Source organism: Eublepharis macularius, chromosome 13 (assembly GCF_028583425.1).
Source record: "Eublepharis macularius isolate TG4126 chromosome 13, MPM_Emac_v1.0, whole genome shotgun sequence".
In the NCBI taxonomy this organism is placed as follows: domain Eukaryota; kingdom Metazoa; phylum Chordata; class Lepidosauria; order Squamata; family Eublepharidae; genus Eublepharis; species Eublepharis macularius.
Window position 1 is genome coordinate 37818917 of NC_072802.1, and position 23830 is coordinate 37842746.

Sequence of the window (23830 nt, forward strand, 5' to 3'; positions counted from 1 at the left end):
TTTTCTGGGAAAAGAGGTGGTGGAATTCAGTGGTGGAACTCAGGACCACACAATGATGTCGTTTTGGGTCAGCTGGAACAAGGGGGGAGGTTAAAGTTTAAAATGCCCTTGGTGAAAATGGTCACATGACCGGTGGCCCTGCCCCCTGATTTCCAGACAGAGAGTAGCTTAGATTGCCGTCCGCGCCTCTGCGCGGAGGGCAATCTAAACTCCCCTCTGTCTGGAGATCAGGGGGCAGGGCCACCGGTCATGTGACCATTTTCAAGAGGCGCCCGAACTCCGTTCCACCGCGTTCCACCTGAAAAAAAGCCCTGTAGATAGTGAAAAAAAGCTTGAGCTGGAGACTACCTTTGTATAAGATCCCTGATGCAATCACTGGTTTCTCCACTCAGCAATATCTTTCATGGCACCCACTAACTGTTCTTAGAAGGTGGGTGGGGCCAGATGGGGTTCTTGCTCAGTAGGGCTTTTGATTGGCCACTGGAGACCTGATTGGCTGGGAAGATTAAAACATTATTATTTCAGCTGCAGCTGCCACTGCAGCATTGGTTTTATTCTCTCTCACTCCTCTTTCCCAGTGTATATATTAAATTACCCATCTTCTACTTTACACTTAGGCTTCCTTTCTGTGTGTGGCTCTACCTCCTGTGGCAGCCATTTTCTTCCTGGCTCCACCTTCTATGACAGCCATTTTGTAGTTGCACCCACCAGCCTGTGTCAGAATTTCAAAAGTGTTGACAGGGTCAAAAAGGCTGGGGACCCATGCTGCTTAGGATGGCACTGACTGTTACACAGAATAATGGATCACGTTGTTGTGATATATGATATGCACAGACTAGATAACACAATTCCTTCCCCTTCATATGAACTCCAGGAGGAAAGCACACACATTGTCAGCCTTGCCCCAATTCTGCACAATCCCACCAAATATTTGTATAGGTTTCTAGATATTTTTTTCTGAATAATTAGTAAACTTTTTTAAAAAAATTCTTAGGTTAGAGCTTTATAATGCAATCCTAAGCAGAGTTAAACTGATTTAGAAGAGTGTAACTCTGCTTAGGATTGCATTGCAAGACAGTTCATCATGTTGAGGAATCAATTAAAATGTGCAGCTCTAAAATTAACATATTAAAACATTGCTAATAATTAATAGATATAATACCTTTGCAGGGGGTGTATACATTAAACGTATTGATAGAGAGCTAGCACATACAATGTGCAGAGGTGGAAGACAAGCATTTCTTTTCCTTGTTTTATGTTCTTGTTGAAAGAAAACAAATCATACACCATTCTTGGTTGTTTCTGAATCAATTGACTAGCAATTTGGTTTTGGACATAAATGTTCCTAGGTATTATCTTCCTTGGCAGTTTATGGCTCTTATGATGTAAAAGGTTGACCATCCTGGCTTTATCCCATGAGCTCTAAGCCCCATCATTCTGCTGTCAGTCAACTTGTCATATCTGACTAGTCTTCCTTTCCCTATACTTTCACCATAACTGATTTCCACTTCACTTCATGCCATAATGAGTTTCCTTCAGATCACACTCCATCAAATCCAGCTTTACCTTTAAAAAACAGTCACGGCATGGCTCTTTGCTTCATGCATAAGAATCTGTCTTTTAGCTGGATGCTATATGTCCACTTTCACGTTTTCCTTGGGTGGTCTATTCTCCATGATTTCTGATCTCTTAATTTCTGACCTTCAGCTTTCCATATGACCTTAGAGCCTATCTAACAGTTTGGCATACACTTGGCTTCTGCTCTTCTGCATTGACCTTTGGACTTCCTTGTAACTTTGACTCCTGCTAGTTAGCTCAACATGGACCTGATCTCTGCTTTCATGGTTTTAACCCTTGCACTTCCCTTTGACCTTTGCTTCCTGTCTATGGTTCCACATGGTAATCATATATATCTCTGGTTCTGAAAGACAGTCCTTATTACTTCCTATTGCTAGTTGCTAAAGAATTGGAGGTTCTTTGGGCCTAAGTTTTTGGCAATGTGTATTTATTAGAAAGACTGAAGCAGTTTAGCAAGAGCATAGCTATCAAATCGCTCACAGTTGTGGAGATGTGGAGCTCATCACAGTTAATGAAAATTGCCTTGTGATGGGTGTGTTTGAACATAAAACACTCTGTAAATTAAAGTTCCTTATGCCAAAATTCACACTAGAATGCTTTCATTTCATATTACTGTGATTATCGTATCATCAACTACGACTATTAATGGAGAATGGTTCAATTTATCCATGTACCAGCAGTCTGTCTGCTGTGGTTATGCAGTAAGCCTGAAAAGGATGCTCCATTTCTTTCTGAAGTTATACTTTTTTTTTGTCCTAAAAATTACCATACCCTTCATTAAAGCACAAGGCATTGGATCCCATATGTCTGTTGCATTAACAGCAGTGCTTTCTCCTGCAAGGGGTCTTCTACGTCAGAGGAGGCACACTGCACCAGGGAAAATCATTGTGGTTGTTGCTATTGGTTCATGGGATCCAACTCAGAATGCCTGGCATTGGCTCCGGAACACTCTGGGAACCAACATTTCACAGGGCCAAGCTACACATGACGAATGACACTTGAACAGCAAGTGTATTTCTCCCTGTTCACTTGCCCTCCACTCAATCCACTTGCCGTTCAAGTGTCATTCGTCATGTGTAGCTTGGCCCTCAGAGTGCACCAGGTGCTGAGAGGGAAGGAAAGAATGAGGGGGGTGCAGGCAGGGAAAAGGATGGAGCATTCTCGTGAATGCACCTTCTGAGGGCCAAGCTACACATGACGAATGACACTTGAACAGCAAGTGTATTTCTCCCTGTTCACTTGCCCTCTACTCAATCCACTTGCTGTTCAAGTGTCATTCATCATGTGTAGCTTGGCCCTCAGTGCCAAGCTACAAGTGATGCCTGACACAGGTTGGACACTTGTCAGCTTCCCTCAAGTTTTGATGGGAAATGTAGGCATTCTGGTCTTGCAGCTGTAATGGAGAGCCAAGCTGTAAAATCAGGACGCCTACATTTCCCATCAAAACTTGAGGTAAGCTGACAAGTGTCCAACCTGTGTAAGATGTCACTTGTAGCTTGGCTCTAAGACAGAGAAAAAAATGGGGGCTGTGAGTTACTCTCTATTTGATGAGAAGCCTTACAAGCTGCCAAAGCTTGTCTTCTGATCCAAAGGAGTATGAACTTGGGTGGCATCACTGCTTGTGTTGCTTGGAAGGCCCTTGAGAAATTTTGCATCTTGTTGAAACTCCTTTAGCCTCTATCAGTTTTCCCTTCTTTAAACTGTTTAAATTTCAGTAGCAACTCAACAAAAATCTCTACTAGAACCCAAGTCTTTTAGTGACTACTTTCAACAATTGAGCTGGGTCTGTCTCACTGAGGAGTCCCCATGTTATATTAATGACAGAGAAGGCCATTGAGTGATAGGTCTCTTTTCAGCAGAAAGAACTATGCCAACTTGGTTCCTCCAAAGCAGACCGTGTTGTAGGGGCACGTTGCTCACCCTTTTGATCCCATTCCTTGCAAGCTGTGCTCTTCTTTCCTCTGGGAGCTGTCAAAAGCTCCATAAAAGGGTGTGTGTGTGTAGGTGGAGTGTGTGTAGAATAAACAAACTCATGGCTAAATCAGGGTGTATATATGTTGGGTAGGTTGGTGGGGAGAGATGTCTCCCACTCTTCTATTTGTTTGGGGATTGGTCAGTTCACAACCCCCATACTTGCTCATACTTACCTTAGAAGGCCCATAAATTGTATTGACATTAGATAAGCTAGAACAAATGTTGATCGATGGCATTCTGCCCAGCCAGCAATCCTAATGATATTTTAGGTATGCTGTTTTCTTGTTAGCACGCTTCTTCCTACAGCTGGCTTTTGCTGCAGTGTAGCATGAAAGGATGGTGCTGTTGCTGCAGGAGAGGCATTTTGTACTAATGGCACTGAAGGGAAATATAAATATGCACATCTTTAATGCAGGAACGCGTTTAGCTCAATAACATCAAGAAAGTTGCAAAATACGAAAGAAGTATTGTCAGTATCTTCTGCAACACAATCCTTTCAAGAGTGTCTCACTTCTCCGGAAGCCTATCTCTGCTTAATTTCCATTGTTTGAAAAAGGAAAGGATTTGGAAGCTCATTTCGGCAGTGATTTCAAACCCACATGAATTGTGGGGGATTTGTCTTCTATTTCTACAGAATATATCAGAGCAGAGGAAGCTGCTGCATACTCCGTCAGGTCAGTGGTCCATCTTGCCCAGTATGGTCTACTCTGACTGGAGGTGGCTTTCAGGAAACCAGGGATGTCGCCCAGCACCTAATTTCCTTTTAACTGGAAATGACAGGAAAGGAGCTCAAGACGTTCTGTGTGCAAGGAGTGTTCTCTCCTAGGTACTTGTGCTTCCTTACTCGCTTATGACCTTTTGTGGCTTAATATAACTAGCAAGGTTTATAGAGTCATACAGTTTTAAGCCTGACTGCTTTAGACAAGTCAGGGTATGGCTCTCTACCTGCTTCTGCAGTGGGGTTAACAACGGCAGGTAAAGACTGTGTAGCTAGCTCCCTCCAGAGGCCCATAATGCAAACACAAGATACGAATCTTTTATTATGACAGTCCCAATGCCTTTTTCCAATTCAGGGCATTTTTGGATGCCGAGAGAACAGATTTAATAAAAGAATGCCAGAGATCAGATTTTTTTTTTAAAAAAAAATCCATTCTGACTCTGATCACACTGTCCTTTGGTTACTGGATCACAATGTCTCTTATTTCCTATTCTGGAACTATTCCTTTCTGGACTTCCACCTTTCTCTATCCCATTCAATATTTTGTTAAAACAAAATACATTATCAAATCCTACAACATTAAATACAAAAAAAAAAAAGCCTATAAAGCACAGAGCTGGTTTGTGGAGGAAAACAACAAAGTTAATTCAATTTCTTATCTTTTATATTCTTGCAAATGAAAGGGATGATCATAAAGGGGCAAACTCTTTGTGACCTATGAATCATTGGTGTTTATTCTTCCAAGCGTTGTTTGGGTCAAGCTCAATCAGAACCATTAGACAGATTTTTATTTTTGCAAAATTAGATCTCTTGTAGGAAGAAAATACAGAGATATAAAATGTAAGAGCCAAAACAAATCAAAGAAGAAGCACAACATTGTAAAATCCGTCTACTTATTAAGAGTTGCATTTCTAACTGTTTTGGAATCACCATATCTCCCCTCCCCCCTCCACTCTTCCTCTTCTCCCTTTAGCCACTGCATCCCCTCGTATGACTTGCCAGATTTGGACTGGGAACAAGCATTCCCATATTGATTCATCAAGATGCAACTTGAATGCTCTCTGTTCTTTGCCATCTTTCATATAACAAATCTAGTCAGAAATACTGAAGCCCCCACCAATTCAGCTTGCCTTCTGCCCGTCAGTCACTGTCAGTAAACCAATTGCTGGACTGGCTGTTTGCATTCAACAATTAAGATTTATCCATTTACACAATGACAGAGTGCTTTCTTACAGTTGCCTCCTGCCCCTGTAACCACCTGTAATTGCTGAAATGCATATCATTAAAAAGGGAGAGTTTTGTTTAAAAAAAAGATTTTTGAGGTGAGATATACTGCTTTGGTATATCTGTTTGCCTTTTGACAATATTGTTCTTCTGACTAGGATCCTAGGTGACCAATCTTGTGATCAGTTTTTGCAATCACTTCGTGATAGATGCTCACTGCACATCTGCAAAAAAAGCAGGCAACCTATCCTTTGAGTGTTATCTACCACTTGAATATAACTACGCATGCATTAAGAAGGGATGAACTGTGATCGATTCTGCACTCAACAAGTAGGTCACTTTGATGCCCTAAGACATGTGCTCCTTCTCTAGTGTTCAAGAAAATGTAGTTCACAGATTATAAAATACAAATGCAGGCACATGATCCAACACAAATTTGTTACTTATTAGCAAGGCACAACCAATATGTCACCTTGTGATGGCAATAGCTCCTGTACAAGCACAAAGCTGCTTGGCTTGCAGCTCAAGACAAATTTCATTAAAATTCATTGAGATGATCCAGTCAGGAGCTTGCCTCATGTGCAAGTGAGGAGGTTCACTGTAAGTTTGCCTGGCGATTGTGTTCACGTGGAAGTTGTTAGCATCCCTGGACCCAACTGCTAAAATAATAATATAACATTTGATTTATATATTGACCTTCAGGATGACTTAATGCACAGAGAGTGGTTTACAAAGTATGTTATTATTATCACCACAACAAAACACCCTGTGAGGTGGGTGGGGCTGAGAGAGCTCCTAGAAGCTGTGACTGACCCAAGGTCTCCCAGCTGGCTTCAAGTGGAGGAGTGGGAAATCAAACCCAGTTCTCCAGATTAGAGTCCTGCACTCTTAACCACTACACCAGACTGGCACGTGAGTTTCAATAATCCCTGAAAATCTTTGAAATTGACCATTATTTCATTGTCTTATTGCCTGCTTTTCATGGCTGCTTGACAGAACATGAGTACCAGAAAGGTATTTTTAGCAGATGAACTGACAGGGGCATCTTCCAACCAGAAGGGTTAGTAGATACTTCTGCTTCCCCGTAGGTATTTCTGTCCACTTTTTGCCAACTATTTTAATTATCTTTAAGAAGAATCTTCTAATTATGTAAGCACTTATTTTATTACATTCATTGATAGTCTGCCCTTCTCTCTGAGACACAAGGCAGATTACAAGTACAACAGAACTGTTCAGTCAATCAGCAAGATGATTACAAAATATAACATTTAAATGATAACAATATTTTAATCTAATAGCAAAGATTCCTAGTAAAACAGAAGGCATTTAGCCAGTCAGCAAATGGATTACAAAATATAATTATTGAGTCTAAGAGCAAAAATTCCTAGTAAAACAATGCAATGCAGAGGGGCTAGGACAGAAGAACTGGAAGAAAAAATCCATTATCCCTAATAGTGGTCATCTCCTGAGCTGATCCATTATATGACATTCACAGCTCAACTAGTCTACAAGAACATCTTCCTAAATGTATTTCAAGGATTCTGCTTGGTTGAATAGAGGCAGATATTTTGCTGAAGCCATGTGTTACTGGCAGAAGTACAGGCTCACTATTAGGGGTGTGCATTACAAAATAAATGGATGCCATCAGCAGATTGATAACATCTTGCTACAAATATCTGGATGGCTTCTCCTAATGCTTCCATCCATCCATCCATCCATCCATCCATCCATCCATCCATCCATCCATCCATCCATCCATCTCTCTTATTTATAATACTCCTTTCTCACTGAGATTCGAGGTGAATTAGACAGTGTAAATCAATGAAGACTTTAAGTATCATGCATGAAAGGTAGACTAGATATCTGCAGGACCCCAGCAACACTTCTGGAAATGATCTGCCAGATAGGAAATGGTCTCCTGGAGTCACCAAGGTCAGTTCCCCTGCTATTTATCTCAAACTTATCCCAAAGGATATTGAGATATGCAGACCACACACACCCCTAGCTGTCTCCCAACAAACACCGTCAGTCAGGACACCATCATCACCCTAAAGCCTGAAGTTGTGCCATCAGCACACATTTGAGCAACTTGACCTGAAAGAGAATGTTTGCAACTGACAAATCCAAGGATTGGTCTCATCTCCAATATTTATTTAATTATATAAATAGTTCATGTCTGCCTTTCTCACAGATACGCAAGGCCAAATGCAGAATTACAAAAGTGAAGGCAAAAAACCCAGTGTACTACAATGCAAAAAAAAAAAAGATTACACAAATTAAAACACAATGAAATAGAAACAGTATATGACATTGCATAAACTAGAGAAAAGTGATCCAACACACTGGATTTCACAAGCAAAGAATGCTGAAGTACAGATAGTATAATTCATCCAGTAGCAATAAAACAAAGCAGTATGAAGTCAGGGGTGGAGGAGCCACCTAAATATCCCACAGACAATTATATTAAAACCTTGTTCTCTAAATAGGAAGTGGCCTTCCTGCAGCATTCCATTTTACCACATCTCGGTTTCCTTTATGAATTATCCAATTGCTGCCCCATCCTCTTGCACTCTTTAGGAACATGAAACAAGATAACAAGGCACTAGAATAAATTGTTATATCAGATTTCTGAATGTAAAAACAAAATTAGATTTCGAATATTTCCAATATACATTTTTTTTGTTTAAAATATTTATTAGCTGCCTTTTCTCTGAAGGTGCTCAAGGAGGCTAACAAAGTAAAATATAGATCCAGAGGAGTTAGCCGTGTTAGTCTGTAGTAGCAAAATAGAAAAGAGTCCAGTGGCACCTTTAAGACTAACCAACTTTACTGTAGCATAAGCTTTTGAGAATCACAGTTCTCTTTGTCAGATGCAGATGCAGTAAAATATGTGTGTGTAAAGTGCCATCAAGTCACAACTGACTTGAGGAGATCCGAGGAAGGGGCTTTCAAAGCAAGTAAGAAGCAGAGGTGGATTGCCATTGCCTTCCTTTGCAGAGTCTTCTAGGGTGGTCTCCCATCCAAGTACTGACCCTGCTTAGCAGCCAAAGTCTGACAGAAGCATGCCACCTTCCCTCCCACAAAGTAAAATATAAAGAACTTAAATATATCAAAAACCCAACAGTGTTAAAGCACAGTTAAAACAGACTTAAAACATGCTACAATCCAGCCCACATTAAAAAGCTGTCCTAAATAAGACTATTGTCTTCAGCTGCTTCCTGAAGTTAGAGAGTGAGGAAGCCCGGTGCACTTTCCTGGTAAAATTGTTTCACAACCATGGGAATGCCACCAAAAAGGCTCTTACCCGCGTACCCACCAACTAAGGTTCTTTGATTGATAGGACAGTCAGGACAGCCTCTTCCTGGGCTGGAACAAATGGGAGAAGACAGAACTTCCGATACCCTGGTCCCGAGCCAGGTAGGACTATCAATATTTATCTTTAAATATTCATATGTATGAATAGGCTCAGTTTAGATTAAATCTTCATTTGTACATTTTTGACTGCCCATCCTTACTTTCCACCTTCTGGATTCACACCTAGAAACAGGCACATTCCTTGTCTCTGGTAGAGTCAGCATTGTAGTATCACCCTGCCCCTTAACACAAGCCCAGTGCAAATGACAACTCGCACCGTTCATTCAATGTGCAGACCGGGAGAGCAGGAATGTGTGTAATCATCTGCAGGGGGAATTGCAGGGAGGAAGTAGCCATGCAATGTTCCTTTCAGCATTGCTGCTTTCTGCCACTGATTACAGAGAAGGAGAGTTCTCATGGCTCCTTCTTTTGCATGGTCGCACCCTGCAGATGACAAGATATAGCTGGTCTCCCTCCCCATATGTTCTGTGTGGGGCTGTTGTCTTTTCCAGGCTACAGCATATACCAGATAGCCGCTAATGTATATTGGAAATCACAGCCATTTCAACCCTATTCTGAAATTGAGCTGCTTCTGTCTTTTTTTCCTCCCTACACCTGCTGCTGAATCTGCTAAGTCTGTGTTTGTTACCATGGAAATTAGGAAAAACACAGCCCCCCTGCCCCCAAAGTAGAATGACTACAAGTTTTGAATCCACAGTTCTATTTTATTTTTTTCTTTTTATTCACATCAGGATATCCACGATTTTGAAATAGTGCCAGATGGTTTGGCACCCGAAAGCAACCCAATCTCAACAGTGTTTTATTGCGAGCTGATATAAACTCCTTCACTAAATTGTAGGTTTGCCTAGAGTCAGTAATCTTATTTTGTAGCTGGGAAATCCCCTGAAGCCTGTAGAGCTGGTTTCCTCGGTGTTTAGCCCATTTTCCCATAGAGGATTTGCTTTGGTGGTTCAATGTTTGGCATTGGATAAGCACCTTGTAACCACAGCCGCTGCACTGGAGCGAGTCCTCCTTACAGACAAAAATGCTTTTGTTTGCCAGCCTGGATGACAACTGATATGAGAACACCACTTTGGATTCATGACTTCAATTCCATGACATTGTTTTCTCGGCAGTTACTACCAAATTATGAACTCACTGACTGAGGCTTTAGAACAAGAATATGTAAGCGGTTTGTTCCATTGGGTTTCCTTTGGCCAAATCACAAACAGTCATTGAATTGCAATTGTGGGTCTTGAAAAGCTTGCCTCTTATCACAAGCATGCCAGGAATTTTCAGATGCTGAAAGGTCCCTTGTCTGTGCTTCTGTTCGCTCCGCCTTTGGAGGTCCTAATTTTTACAGTTTATATATTGGCATTTGAAGTAATGGACAGGCATTGCACCTGAAATAATGCATGCTAGGCTGAAAAGTGGAGGGGGAAGGAAAGAGGAGGAAAGGAATTAATTAGGGGTAGTTTTGACTTTTTTCAACTCTGCTGTTTTGTCCTCCCCCAAATCCTGTTTTGATTTCACTTCTCCCTTGTGCAAATCAAACACCGGATTTGTTATTTTCTCATCATTATCTTTTTTCTCACACCAGGTTTGTCCCTTTTCCAAAAATCTCTGTGCATGAACAAATTAGCATTATACACTGTGAGTCAGATTCTGCTGCTCTCCTCAGCTGTGAGTGAGGTCTTCCTTCAGGCAAAGAGCTGCTTCTTCCAGAAGAGAGAAGAGATGAGGAACATCTCACCTGGCAAAATGGGACCATTTTCCTTTTTGTAGGTGTTTGGACCCAAGATGTGGCCCCAGACATAAGGATGGGAATGAAGTGGAACCATCTAAGGCAGCTGAATAGGATCAGAAAGAAGCACATACCCCTCCACTTTTTGCAGGTATTGGAAGTCTGGATGTGGCCGGAAGTGTGTGGATGAAAGAGAACTGGGAACATCTGAGCTACCTAGGGTTGCCAGCCTCCAGGTGGTGGTTGGAGATCTCTCAGAATTACAACTGATCTCCAGGTCACAGAGATCAGTTCACCTGGAGAAAATGGCTGCTCTGGAGGGTGGACTCTATGGAATTATACCATGCTGAGATCTTTTCCCTCTCCAAATCTTGCCATCTCCTGGTTTCATCTCCCAAATCTTGAGGAATTTCCCAACTTGGAGATGGCAACCCTAGAGCTAGATGAATCAGACCTGAGCACCCACCCTTCACAGACATACACATAGGTTTTTAACTGTTGTAATTATTGTGAAGTGCTTCAAGATCTTAATGGAAGAGAAGTAATATAAAAATCAAATAAATAAAATAAAAATAAAATTTGAAGCCAGAGGCTTGGCCAGAGACTTTGTTTATTTCTGTTTTCTTCATACCGAAAGGCCCTTGGCCTGCATCCTATGGACCAAGCTGAAGACATTTTTGTGGCTCATCACTATTTTACTTTGTTTTATGTTATTAGTATAACCAAACCAGAGAGTTTCACAAAGAATAGCAATAACCAAAGAATTATCATGAAAAACTAACTAATGGTACCAATAAACAATACTCATACAATTCATTTACTGCAAAGTCTCCATGTGCAATTCATCAATAGTACTCAATAGTACTATTGTGCATTGAATTGGTTCTATCAAGTACTATTGATGAATTGCACATTGAAACTTTGCAGTAAATGAACTGTATGAGTATTGTTTATTGGTACTGTTAGTTAGTTTTTCACGATAATTCTTTGCTTATGTTATTAGTAGTCTGCCTTTCTCACTGAGACTCGGAGTGTAAGCCAATACAATTAAAGGCTGGGACATACAACAAACAGTAGGCCATGGATTGCAGAAATTTGAAAACAAGCATAGGTCCAAATACAGACATGACACACTGCAGAAACAGAACAGAAGTGATTTCACGTGACATATTAAATGATGCAGAAACTTCCAGTAGGAGCATATCTACACCAACAGATAGTACCCAATAGTTTAGTTTACGGTCCCTCTCCCTTTACCAAGACATCTGTCTGAGTCATTTCCTCACAGCATAGGCCTATTACCTGATTTAAAATCCCTCCTGAATAATTCAGTTTTGCATAGTTTGTAGAAAACTTAGTGGGGATTTTCCTGACTTCTTCAGGCAGACCACTCTATAGGGTGAGGGCTACCACAGGGAATGTGTGTGTGTATCTATTGATTTTGACCATTGGCAAGATGGTACCTGAAAAGGCCCTCTTCAGATGACTGAAGGTGCTGTGGCAGAGTACAGGGAGAGAGGTAGTCCTTTAGATATGGGGCCAAGGCCATGAATGGCTTTGTATGTGATAGCCAAAACCTTGACTTAAGCCCAGTAACTGATGGGATGTCAGTGGAGTGACTGCAGAATGGGAGTAATATGCATGCTCCACCTAGCTCCCAAAAATAATGGCATTCTGCACCAACTGGAGTCTCAAGTTGACTTTGAGGGGAGATATATGTAGAATGAATTGCAGTAGTCTAGTCTTGATGTTACCATGGCAAGAATCTAGGTGGCCAAATCAGACCTATCTAGGTAGGGAGTCATCCTTCAGGCTAGTCTGAGTTGGGAGTAGGCCTTTTTTGCAGCTGTATTTACTTGCTTCTCTTGCAGCAGCACTGGATCCAGCAAAGCCCCTAGGCCCTTAACTGAATCAGCTGTGTTCAACTGAACTTCACTGAAAGAGTAAAGCACAATGTGCTTCAAGATCTCTGCCTTTCCACTCAGTTCCACTTCCATCTTGTCTGGGTTCAGGTTCAATTTGTTCGCTTTCACCCATTTGACCACAGCTGTCAGGCAGTGACATAAGACCTTGCCAGAGGATGTGGACTGCAGGTTATAGAACTGGGTATAATCTGTATATTAATGACAAACAGTTCCATAGCTATGAATTATTTCTCCTAAAGGGGCCTTTGAATTGTATATTTTTGTTTCACTTGTTTTTTTTGTATATTTCCTTTTGTAAGCCTCTTTGAGTTCCTCAGTGTGGAATAAAAGTGGGTAATTTTTTCCCAAAAAGAAGAGCTTCTTTCACTAAAGGGCAGACATTTATTTATGTAGATCATTATACACTGCCTCTCTAGTGGAAGCTCACAAAACAATCCAATAAATCAGAAAAATAACAACAGAAGAATGATCAACATTAAAGCAAGCCATTAAAAACAAGCCAGAAGCATGAAAACATTATAAAACAACGTCCCACAGCCTAAAATAATATCTGTGAAACAGCTCTCAGACTAGAAGCAGGCCATAAAAGAGCTAAAAATATGGCACCCCTCAGTTAAAAACCTGTGTAAAAAGAAATGTTTTGGCCTGCCATCTAAAGGATGGTAAGATTGACACCAAGCAAGCCTCCGGGGGAAGCCGTTTCAAAGATCACCATCACATTATATCCCACATTATATCTGCAGGCAGAGGTAAAGAGAGCAGGATTTGGGAAGAGGATATCAATGGGTGGGCAGAATGGAGATTCTTCTGTGATCAAGGTCATCATTACTAAATACTCCATATCATTGCCATTAGAATTGAGATGATCCTACTTATTTTTTTTTATCATGCTTATTTGGGTGTAGGAGCCCGGTGGTGCGGAGTGGTAAACTGCAGTACTGCAGCCCAAGCTTTGCTCATGACCTGAGTTTGATCCTGGCAGAAGTGAGGTTCACATAACCCGCTCAAGGTTGACTAAGCCTTCCATCCTTCTGAGGTCAGTAAAATGAGTACCCAGTTTTCTGGGGGTAAAGTGTAGATAACTGGGGAAAGCAACAGCAAACTACCCCATAAAAAAAGTCTGCCAAGAAAACGTCGTGATGTGACATCCCCCCCATGGGTCAGTAATGACTCAGTGCTTGCACAGGGGACTACCTTTACCTTTACCTATTTGGGTGTAGTGATAGGATATAAATCCAGAGGAGTTAGCCGTGTTAGTCTGTAGTAGCAAAATCAAAAAGAGTCCAGTAGCACCTTTAAGACTAACCAATTTTATTGTAGCATAAGCTTTCGAGAATCACGTTCTCTTCGTCAGATGCATGGAGGGCAGAAGGAAACTGGTCAAATATAGAGGAGGAGAGGGGAGGGGAGGGGGAGGAGGAGAGGGGGGTAACTGAAATCAGTTACCTGTGATAATGAGATAACCTTTACAGAGGCGGGGTCAGGGGGAGTCCAGTGGCACCTGGCGTGGGCTTTCAAGGACCACAGTTCTCTTTGTCAGATGCATCTGGCGGGGAGGACTATGGTTATCAATTGGATAGTCTAGGGGTGCTGCTGAACTCTTTTTGATTTTGCTACTACAGACTAACACGGCAAACTCCTTTGAACCTTTACACAAGCAAACTGATCCCCACACCAAAAGGAGCTGTCTGCATCTCCATATCAAAGGAGTTGTTTACATCCCCCCTCTCCTCCTCCCCCCTCCCCTCCCCTCTCCTCCTCTATATTTGACCAGTTTCCTTCTGCCGTCCATGCATCTGACGAAGAGAACGTGATTCTCGAAAGCTTATGCTACAATAAAATTGGTTAGTCTTAAAGGTGCTACTGGACTCTTTTTTATTTTGATAGGATATAAATCAATCTGTATACATAATATACATTGTGCAAGTACATACTATAGAAATTACACTTTAGAACCACAGAAAGGTATACAGAAATACAAATTTACAAACCAAAGTTGCTGAACAATATGTAAGAATATATATTCCTATGTGTATCCCTTTCCACACGTTCAGAATTGCGCAGGCAGGCAGGGATGGATTGTAGCTATGCTTTTTTTAAAAAAAAATATTTGATGTAAGCAAGTAATTTTCATGTATTGTCAAAGGCTTTCACGGCTGGAGAACGATGGTTGTTTTTTTTTAATAGATTTTTATTGGATGGGTCAATATATAATCAATTTCAAATACAAATACATTCCATTTCAATCCCCCTGTGTATATTTCCCCACCCCTCCCCTCCCCCCTTTTCAATAATGACTTCCAACAGCACTCCAACCCCCCGTTATTAATAATACCTTATTTCTATACTAAAGTTGTTCTTTTCTTATTATTAGTAAAGATCTTAATTATATCTTATCTTACTTACTTTCTTTAAAACCCCTCGAAAGACCATAATTGTCCCTTAACATCCCATTTCTTTTCCATGTATTTTTTCAACTTTTTCCAATCTTCCAAAACTGCTTCTGGATCTTGCTCCTTCAAATTTCTTGTTAGTTTGTCCATTTCAGCCATGAACAACAATTTCCTTGTCCATTCTTCAATTTCAGGTATTTCTTCTCTCTTCTAGTACTGAGCATATATTATTCTAGCTGCTGATATCATATAATAGAACAATATCTTATCATTTCTATTAACATCTTCCAAATGCAATGATAATAACAACATTTCTGGATGTTTTGCAACATTATAACGAAGTATCAAAGACATCTCAGTACATATTTTGGTCCAAAAGTCTCTAGCCTTACGACAAGTCAACCACATATGAAACAAAGAACCTTCATGCTCCTTACATTTCCAACACTTATTAGATAGCTGTTTGTTGGCTATGGCTAATTTTTTTGGTGTTAAGTACCATCTATTTAACATTTTATAGCCATTCTCTCTAATACTGGTACATGTTGATATTTTTAAAGTATTTTTCCATCATTGTTCCCATGCTTCCATCGTTATTTCATTATTACAATTTATAGCCCACTTTACCATTTGCACCTTGACTGTTTAATCTTCTGTAAACCACTTTAATAACAATTTGTACATTTTAGAAATTATTTTACTATTATCTCCCAACAGTAATTCTTCTAACTCTGAATTCTTGGTTCTAAGGCCTGTTTTTCTTTGGTCTGAATCAAATAAATCTTTGATTTGTCTATATTGCAACCAACCATATTTGAATGGCAACTCCTCATTTGGTTTAAGGTTCAACACATTATCTGTTACTTCTGTTAAGTCTTTAAGAGTAAGCCATTCTTTTCCTTTATATTATATTTGGGTTGATCACCTCAGCTGGTATAATCCAAAGTGGTTTCTTCTGGTCTATAAATTTTTTGTACTTTAGCCAAGTCAACAATAAATTTCTTCTCAAATAGTGGTGCTGAAACATTGTGTCCATTTTATACTTATCGTACCACATATATGCATGCCATCCAAATAGTTTATTATAACCTTCCAAAGTTAGTAGTTTATGATTGGCTAAAGACACCCATTCTTTTAACCAGACTAAACATATCGCTTCATGGTAAAGTCGAAAATCAGGTTACTGCATTCCACCTCTTTCCTTAGCATCACAAAGAACTTTCATCTTTACTCTTGGTTTCTTTCCTGCCCACACAAATTCCGGTATCTTCTTCTGCCATTTTTCAAATTGTTTTCTGTCTTTTACAATTGGTATTGTTTGCATTAGGAACATCATTCTAGGCAACATGTTCATTTTAACTGTGGCAATCCGACCTAACCATGACAAGTTTAGTTTATTCCATTTTATCATATCTCTTTCAATTTGTGTCCAGAGCTTTTCATAATTATTCTTGAATAGATCAATATTTTTAGCTGTCAGCTCTATTCCCAAATATTTAGTCTTATGTACCACTTCACAGTTTATTATTTCACTTAGTTCCTGTTGTTTCTTCTTGGTCATGTTCTTAGTTATTATTTTTGACTTCTTTTTATTTATATAGAAACCTGCCAAATCTCCAAATTCCTTAATTTTTTCCAGTAGTCTTGGCAGAGTTTGTAGTGGATCTTCTACTATAAACATCACATCGCCTGCAAACGCTCTTAATTTATAGGAAGATCCCTTTATTTTTATTCCTCTTATGTCATCATCTTCTCTGATCTGCCTTAGTAATATTTCTAAGACCATCACAAATAACAACGGTGATAGTGGACATCTTTGTCTTGTACCTTTTCTTATTTCAAACTTCTCTGTCAGGTCGTCATTGACACAGATTGTCGCTCTTTGTTCCCTATATATTGTTTTTACTGCTTCTATAAATTCTTTGCCTAGGTCCATCTTTTCCATTGATGCAAACATAAAGTCCCAGTTCAAGTTGTCAAAGGCCTTCTCTGCATCTGCAAAGAAAAAGCCAACTTCTTTGTCTGGTCACTTATCAAAATATTCAATGGCATTTATAACCACTCTCAAGTTGTCCTTTAGTTGTCTGTTTGGTAGGAATACAGTCTGGTCTTCTCTTATAAAGCCCATTAACAATATTTTAAGCCTGTCTGCTAATATTCTTGCCATTATTTTATAGTCATTGTTTATAAGCGAAATTGGTCTGTAATTTTTCACATCTGTCAAGTCTTGTAATTCTTTCGGGATCAAAGCAATACTCGCTTCATTCCATGTATCTGAAAGTCCTTTTCCTTGAAGTGTATCATTCATTATATTTTTTAATATCGGTACAAGGTCTTCCTTCATTGCTTTGTAGAATTTAGCAGTGATCCCATCCGGTCCTGGTGCTTTCCCAATCTTTGCTGCTTCTATTGCTTGTACGATTTCTTCCTCTATTACATTCAGGCTCTGCTTCATTTCTTCTGTTATCTTTGGTAGATCTGTTTTTTGCAAATATCGGTCTATTTCTTCCAAATTTACTGCCTTCCTCTGGAATAATTTCGCATAATATTTATAAAAGGCATGCTTAATTGTTTGATGATCTTTCAATTCCTTTCCTTCCTCCATTATCCTACTAATGATTTTCTTCTCTTTTTTCTTCTTCAGTTGCCAGGCTAGGTACTTTCCTGGTTTATTTGCTCCTTCAAATGACTTCTGTTTTAATACCTTTAAATTCCATTCTAATTCCTTGTTGCTAATGGCTCTTATTTGCTCCTGCAGTATTTTAATTTCTTGTCTTATTGATTTTTTCTCAGGTTTTTTCTTTAGTTCCTGTTCTTTTTTATGCAATTTCTCCTGTATTTCATGCCATTTCTCTTGTTTTCTTTTCTTGTCCTTGTTGTTTAATAAAATTAAATTTCTTCTTATAACTGCCTTGTATGTGTCCCATACCATTTGGATTGAAACTTCATTATTATTATTTATTCGGAAAAAATGTTTTGTCTCCTCTCTCAAATAGTTCAAGTTGTCCTGATTTTGTAATAGATCTTCATTTATTCTCCATCATACTTTTCTCCAACCCATTATTGCTTTCCATAATATTGGATTATGGTCTGAACTCACCCTTGGCAAAATTTCCACTTTTTTTGTACTTAAAGCTAGTTCCTTTGATGTCCAAATCATGTCTATTCTTGAAAATGATGAATGCCTCATGGAGTAGTATGTGAAGTCTTTGACTTTGGAATTTTCTTTTCTCCATACACCCTCAAGTTGTTCTTGCTGGACTAATTCGAAAAATATTTTTGATAACTTTCCAGATTTTTTGTTACCTTCCTTTATTTTCCTGTCTATTTGTAAATCCACAACACCATTGAAGTCTCCAGCCATTATAATCCGGTCATATGATTCTTGATCCAATTTGTCCATTATTTCTCTATAAAACTGGTCTTTTGCACCATTGGGTGCATAAAGACCTATTATCAATGTTTTTTTGGCATTTACACTAATTTCCACTGCCACATATCTTCCATTCTGATCTTGAAAAAATTAATTTAGAGTCTATAGTCTCTTTAATATAAATCGCTACTCCTTTTTTCTTTTGTTTGGACGATGTTATATATTCTTTTCCTAGTTGTTTATTTTTTAGATATTTAATATCTTGATCCTTAACATGTGTCTCTTGTAGACAAATTATATTGCAGTTTTGTTTTTTTAGCCAATTAAAAATTGTTTTTCTCTTTTGGGGTGAGTTTAGTCCATTTACATTCCACGATAATAATTTGTATTCCAGTATGTTAAATTCTTAATGGTCTGGGAAAGTCCTCCACATTTTCCTCAAAAAACTTTTCCATCTGCTCTCTTGTTTTGATGATGACTCTTAAAGCTTTATAATAAAAGCTTAGTCCTTCTGGTATTTCCCATCTGTATCTGATGTCCTTTTCTCTTAATTTCTGGGTCAGCTCTCTATATTTTTTCCTTTTTAGGAGAATCCTTTTTGGCATTTCTTTCATAATCTGGATTCTGTTTCCCTCCACTATTAAGGGATCTTCAAAATGCCTTTTGATAATTTCCTTTTTCATTCTTTTTGTAACTAATTGGACAATAATATCTCTTAGTATCTTCTTTCATTGTGCATAAGCTGAGTTGATTCTGTATGCCAGATCCATATTTGCTGATATATCCTGTTTCTTTATTTAAAAATTCTGCCAGAATTTCTGTCATTTGTTCTTGTGCAGTTTGCGTATCCGATTCCTGTACGCTGCGAAATCTTAGTTGCCTTTCCGTCACCTTGCATTCCATCAATGCCATTCTCTCTTGCATCCCTTGATTTTCCTACTTTATATTTGTTGCTAAATCCTTAGTCTTTTGCTCTACCTCTTCAACTTTTTTGTTGGTTGCTTGCAATTCCTCTTTTATTCCATCTATATTTTTTGCCAGTCCTGCTACTTCCGCCTTAATAGCATCTTTCATATCTTTTAAATCTTTTGAAAACATTTCCTGAATTTTTTGCAGCAATTCTTCGTGATGCTCTGCAACTCTTTTTTCTAATCCTTCAATTGCTGCATCTGCTGAGGCTTGCCATTCTCTGTCTGCTTTTTTTGCTGCCATCGTAGGACTCATCTTCGCACCTCCCCACGTATCCACTCTTTTCCTTAAATCCGTTTTGAATTCTTTTAGTTCTTCTCTTATTTCAATATATTTAAATAACTTTTATTTAACAATTAAAAATAGTTCCTTTTGATTCCAAAATGTCGGGCATTTTTTCTCTATGGTTTCTTAGCTGCTTCTCTATGGTTACTGGCTTTGCTTCATACCTCACTTAAAATGGCATGTTTCCTGTTCCTGTAGTCTTTGTAGCCTTTCCAGTACTTCCCTTGTTTTGCTTCCGGGTCTTGCTTCTTCTAGTCGGTCTTCCTGCTTCCTGCCCTCTGCTGTCTTCGCTAGGCAGCATGTTGTCTGCTCCACTGTTTACTTCCCGTCTTGTGATGCTTCCACTAGTCCACACCTCCTTTCTCACGCTGGCTATCTCTCTTCTAACCACAAGTATGTATAAACAATATTTCTTTTAACTTTTTTAGTCCTTAAAACTTCGCCAGCGTCCAAAATTTTTCTCATTAATGGATCCTTGACGTTTACTCTATTAGATTCTGTCCTTTTAAATTTTTTATCCTGGTCTTTTCACTGCCATTTTGATTTGCAAAGTCTGATAATGATCTTTACTTTCGACAATTCTGCAGGTTGTCTGTGCTGTTTCCTTCACATAGTTGGTTAAAGCTGTTACTGGAGCTTGGTTTCTGACGATCTTATGCCAATTAAATGACTCCTGAGGCACTGCAGAGTTAGTAGCTCGCCCTTCTCCGAGGGGACCTCAAGGTGGTGGGGAGAATCCTTGATTCAGAACCCCCCCCTCACCAAGATCACACTCTCTCGGGTTGTGCAGCATTCAAGCCCAACTTCTCCCTGAAGTTGGGTTGGTAGCAGGCGTTCCAGCGTCTCGCTTTCCAAAAAAAACAGTGCCCCAGACAGTCCAGATCACTAGTCTGCTTCAGATCCCCATTAATCCCAAACCAGAAGTCTCCAAGAACGATGGTTGTTGTGGTTTTTCCGGGCAAGTAATTTTCAGTTTTACTTCTGAAATATGGGCTATCTAGACAATCAAATCTGCTGTGGGTGCCAATGGAGGTGAATAGCATTGTGATGCTTTTGTAGCACCGCAGAGGTGCAACTGTAAACATTTGCTTAAAAGAACTGTTGCATTGCTCATGTAATCAGATTAAATGAGCAAGTATTCCTTGACAAAGTGTACCAGTAGCACTCCACATGTAAATAAGCTGGTTTGATAGCACTGGTGGCCACCTGGTATCTCAAGCAGAAGCTTCAATGGGAGGGAGAGGGAAACACGAAAAAGTAATACAGACTGAAGGGGAAAATGCCAGCTGTCAAATTAAAATGGGCCTTAATATAAAACAGTGTGTCAAAAACTGATCAGAAAAAAACCTCGAATTCAGCTGGTAAAATCTCTACTGTGCTGTTTTACACTAACAGAGGGAGAAATAGCCTCCCATATAGAATGACATTATACCATGCATTCATTTTATTTAAAACAGCCACATATGTGCTGATTTTGCTCTAATCAAATGAAAATAGCCTATTGAATGGCTGTCTTCTGGACTGGAATATTCAAGGCGTTCGTCTAACCAGTAATTTTTCTGCATTAGCATCATACACCCCATGATAGATGAGAGAGAATGGATTTAATTGTGAGCTATTGAAACATCCCATGGAGGACTATTTTTAAACCTTTATATTTTAATCAATGGTGCCAAAAGGAAGCAACAGTCGAGACGTGCTCCATTCCAAGTGAATTTGCATATTTGTGTCAGTAGTTTGATTCAAGCCAATTAGACCGCATAGTTATCTATGAAAAACATATGGCAGGCTGATAAAACCCATTGCACTGTTTAAAATCTACAGGATGTCATTTCCATAGCAAAGGGGTGGGCACTAGAAAGAAACATTGTCCCTTAAGGGCTAGGCAAAACTGATGTACGATGATGTCTTCCAGGTAGATTTTCAGCCGCTGTAATATCATAGTACTGCATTCTAAAGACTGGCAACTAGCCTAAATTCTTTTGAGAGGGAGACCAGAATTGCTGTTTGCTTAAGATCCTTGTTTTTAAAAAGGGGATAATATTTTCTTAATTCCAAAATGTTGTCTGTTATAAGAAGGAGAAAACTGATGTATTAAGAGCTCTTATCCACCATACTGTGCATGATTACTGACTTTCTCCTGGGGAATGAAACTGAAGGTGGCACTAGACAATACTTTTCTGCATGGGCATGCACTCATTTAACATGCATTGTGCAGTCACACAGCAGCTGTGGGGAACTACTTCTTTTAAAAAGTAGCCTGAACAAGGTCAGAACGGCACTGTGGGTGGGGGGGGGGGAGAATGGGAGGGATGGCTCCTACCTTTCTCTCAAGCTGTTTTCCTGTATGAACAGATCCTCTACAAAAAATCAACAAAATAACTCCCCTCTGCTCCATGCACTATTTTCAAACATATTGGGGGAAAGGCAAGAGCTGCCTATCCCCCAGCGCCATTCTGAGCCTGTTTGTGCTCTCCTTTTTAAAAAGGAAATAGTGTCAATGGTAAAAATTGGGATTTGGGCGACCGAGGTTTCAATCCCCCCTCTGCTATGGAAGCTTGCTGGACACACATTTGGCCTAACCTATTTCACAGGTTTGTTGCAAAGACAAAATGGAGAACAGGAGAAAGGTGTAAGATGCTTTGGGTCTCAATGGGGGAAAGGTGAGGTATACATGACGTAAATAAATAAAATCCCAACTTTCTTCATGGATAATGCTAAGGTAGTCCTGTAAACTGGGGCTGGTTTACTGCCTAAGTGACCCAAGCTACTGCATGGAGAACTACATTGAAGGGGAGCCTTACCAGCACTCCAGCTTGCTGCCATCTAGGTCAAAGGCACACTACAGAGGTGCTCTCTCTGTAGCCCATCTTAGATCCCACTGTGGCAGAATGGGAGGAAGTGGTACCACAACTGTGACATTATTTCTGGAGCCAGTATACCATGGAATGAAGCACACTTGCCACCTCTACCTGAGTCCAGGGGAGGCTACAAAGGTGCTACCCCATACCCCACTTGATGGTATTGGAAGTGGCAACCCCCCCCCCCTACATACACACCTCCGTGTCATCACTCTTAGACTAATCTACATCACAAGGTTGAGCCATTACACTGTCCTGAGTTCCTCAGAAAAACAGTGAGATAAAAATCTAATAATATAGTTGAATGGGCCATATATGTCCCTCTAGTCTCCTTTAGAGATGGGCACGAACAGAAAAAAAATGAACATGCAGTTCGTTGATCATTGCCATCCATGAACAGGGACTCACAAACAACCACAAACATGGCCCTGTCATGAACATGTTCGTGGTTGGCTGTTCATAGGGGCCAGCAGGCTCTCCTCCAGCCATCATCCAAGTTTGGTCAAGATTCCTACTGCACTACTCCCAGAAACCTGACCTGAGCAGGCACCAGGAAAGGTACCAATAATAAATAATAGCTTGGCCCCAGAGCCTGGCAGCAGCCCTGGAACTTGAAGGGGTAGATCCCTATCTCACCACACACAAAGAAAATTCAAGCTGCAAAGCACTCTCTCTATCAAATTGTCAACAGCAACTGTCTCTCCCTCTCCACTGTCTGCAAACTAAGCCAGGGCTGGGAGCCCCGCTCCCCCCTGCTCCCTTGTAACAAATTTGGAGCTCCACACTTGAAAGGAAGACCTGCCTATCAAGCTAAATTGGGCTGAGATTGAGGTTTCCAGGGCAACAGCAGGAGTTCAGATAGAGTTCAGACAATCCCTGCCTAAGTTGCCAAGGGAATTGATTGCAGGTGTCATACTGTCTGGCTTGACGAACAGCAACGAATGAGGCTTGCAACGACCAGCTGTTCATTTAGAATGGGGCCTCATGAACAGCTTGTTCGTGAACAGCAGATTGGTCTGTTTGTGGCTTTTTTTTGTTCGTATTGCTGCTCGTGCCCATCTCTAGTCTCCTTCTTCAAGAAGCAGGTGGGACATGGACCTCACTCTACAGGTAAATTTCCTTTACTCCTATAGGTAAGTACAATTAAGACTACACTGAGCTTGAGCAATAGTTCCTATTTCAATCAAATCTTTTTTGTTCCTGCTTCATCTCTCATTCTAAGGGTGGGAAAACATGTACCTAAGGATGCTCAAGTGAACCTCATTTCATGTGTCCCTCCTCCAACTTTCCATGCAGTCACACTGGTACACATCAATTTGCTCCATGTGAATGTCTTCAATATCAATTCCTCCTCAACTGCTAAAAGTACTCTAGTTTCTCCCAGCTCCCACATCCATTCATTGAAATTCCGATCTTGACACTTTCTCACACC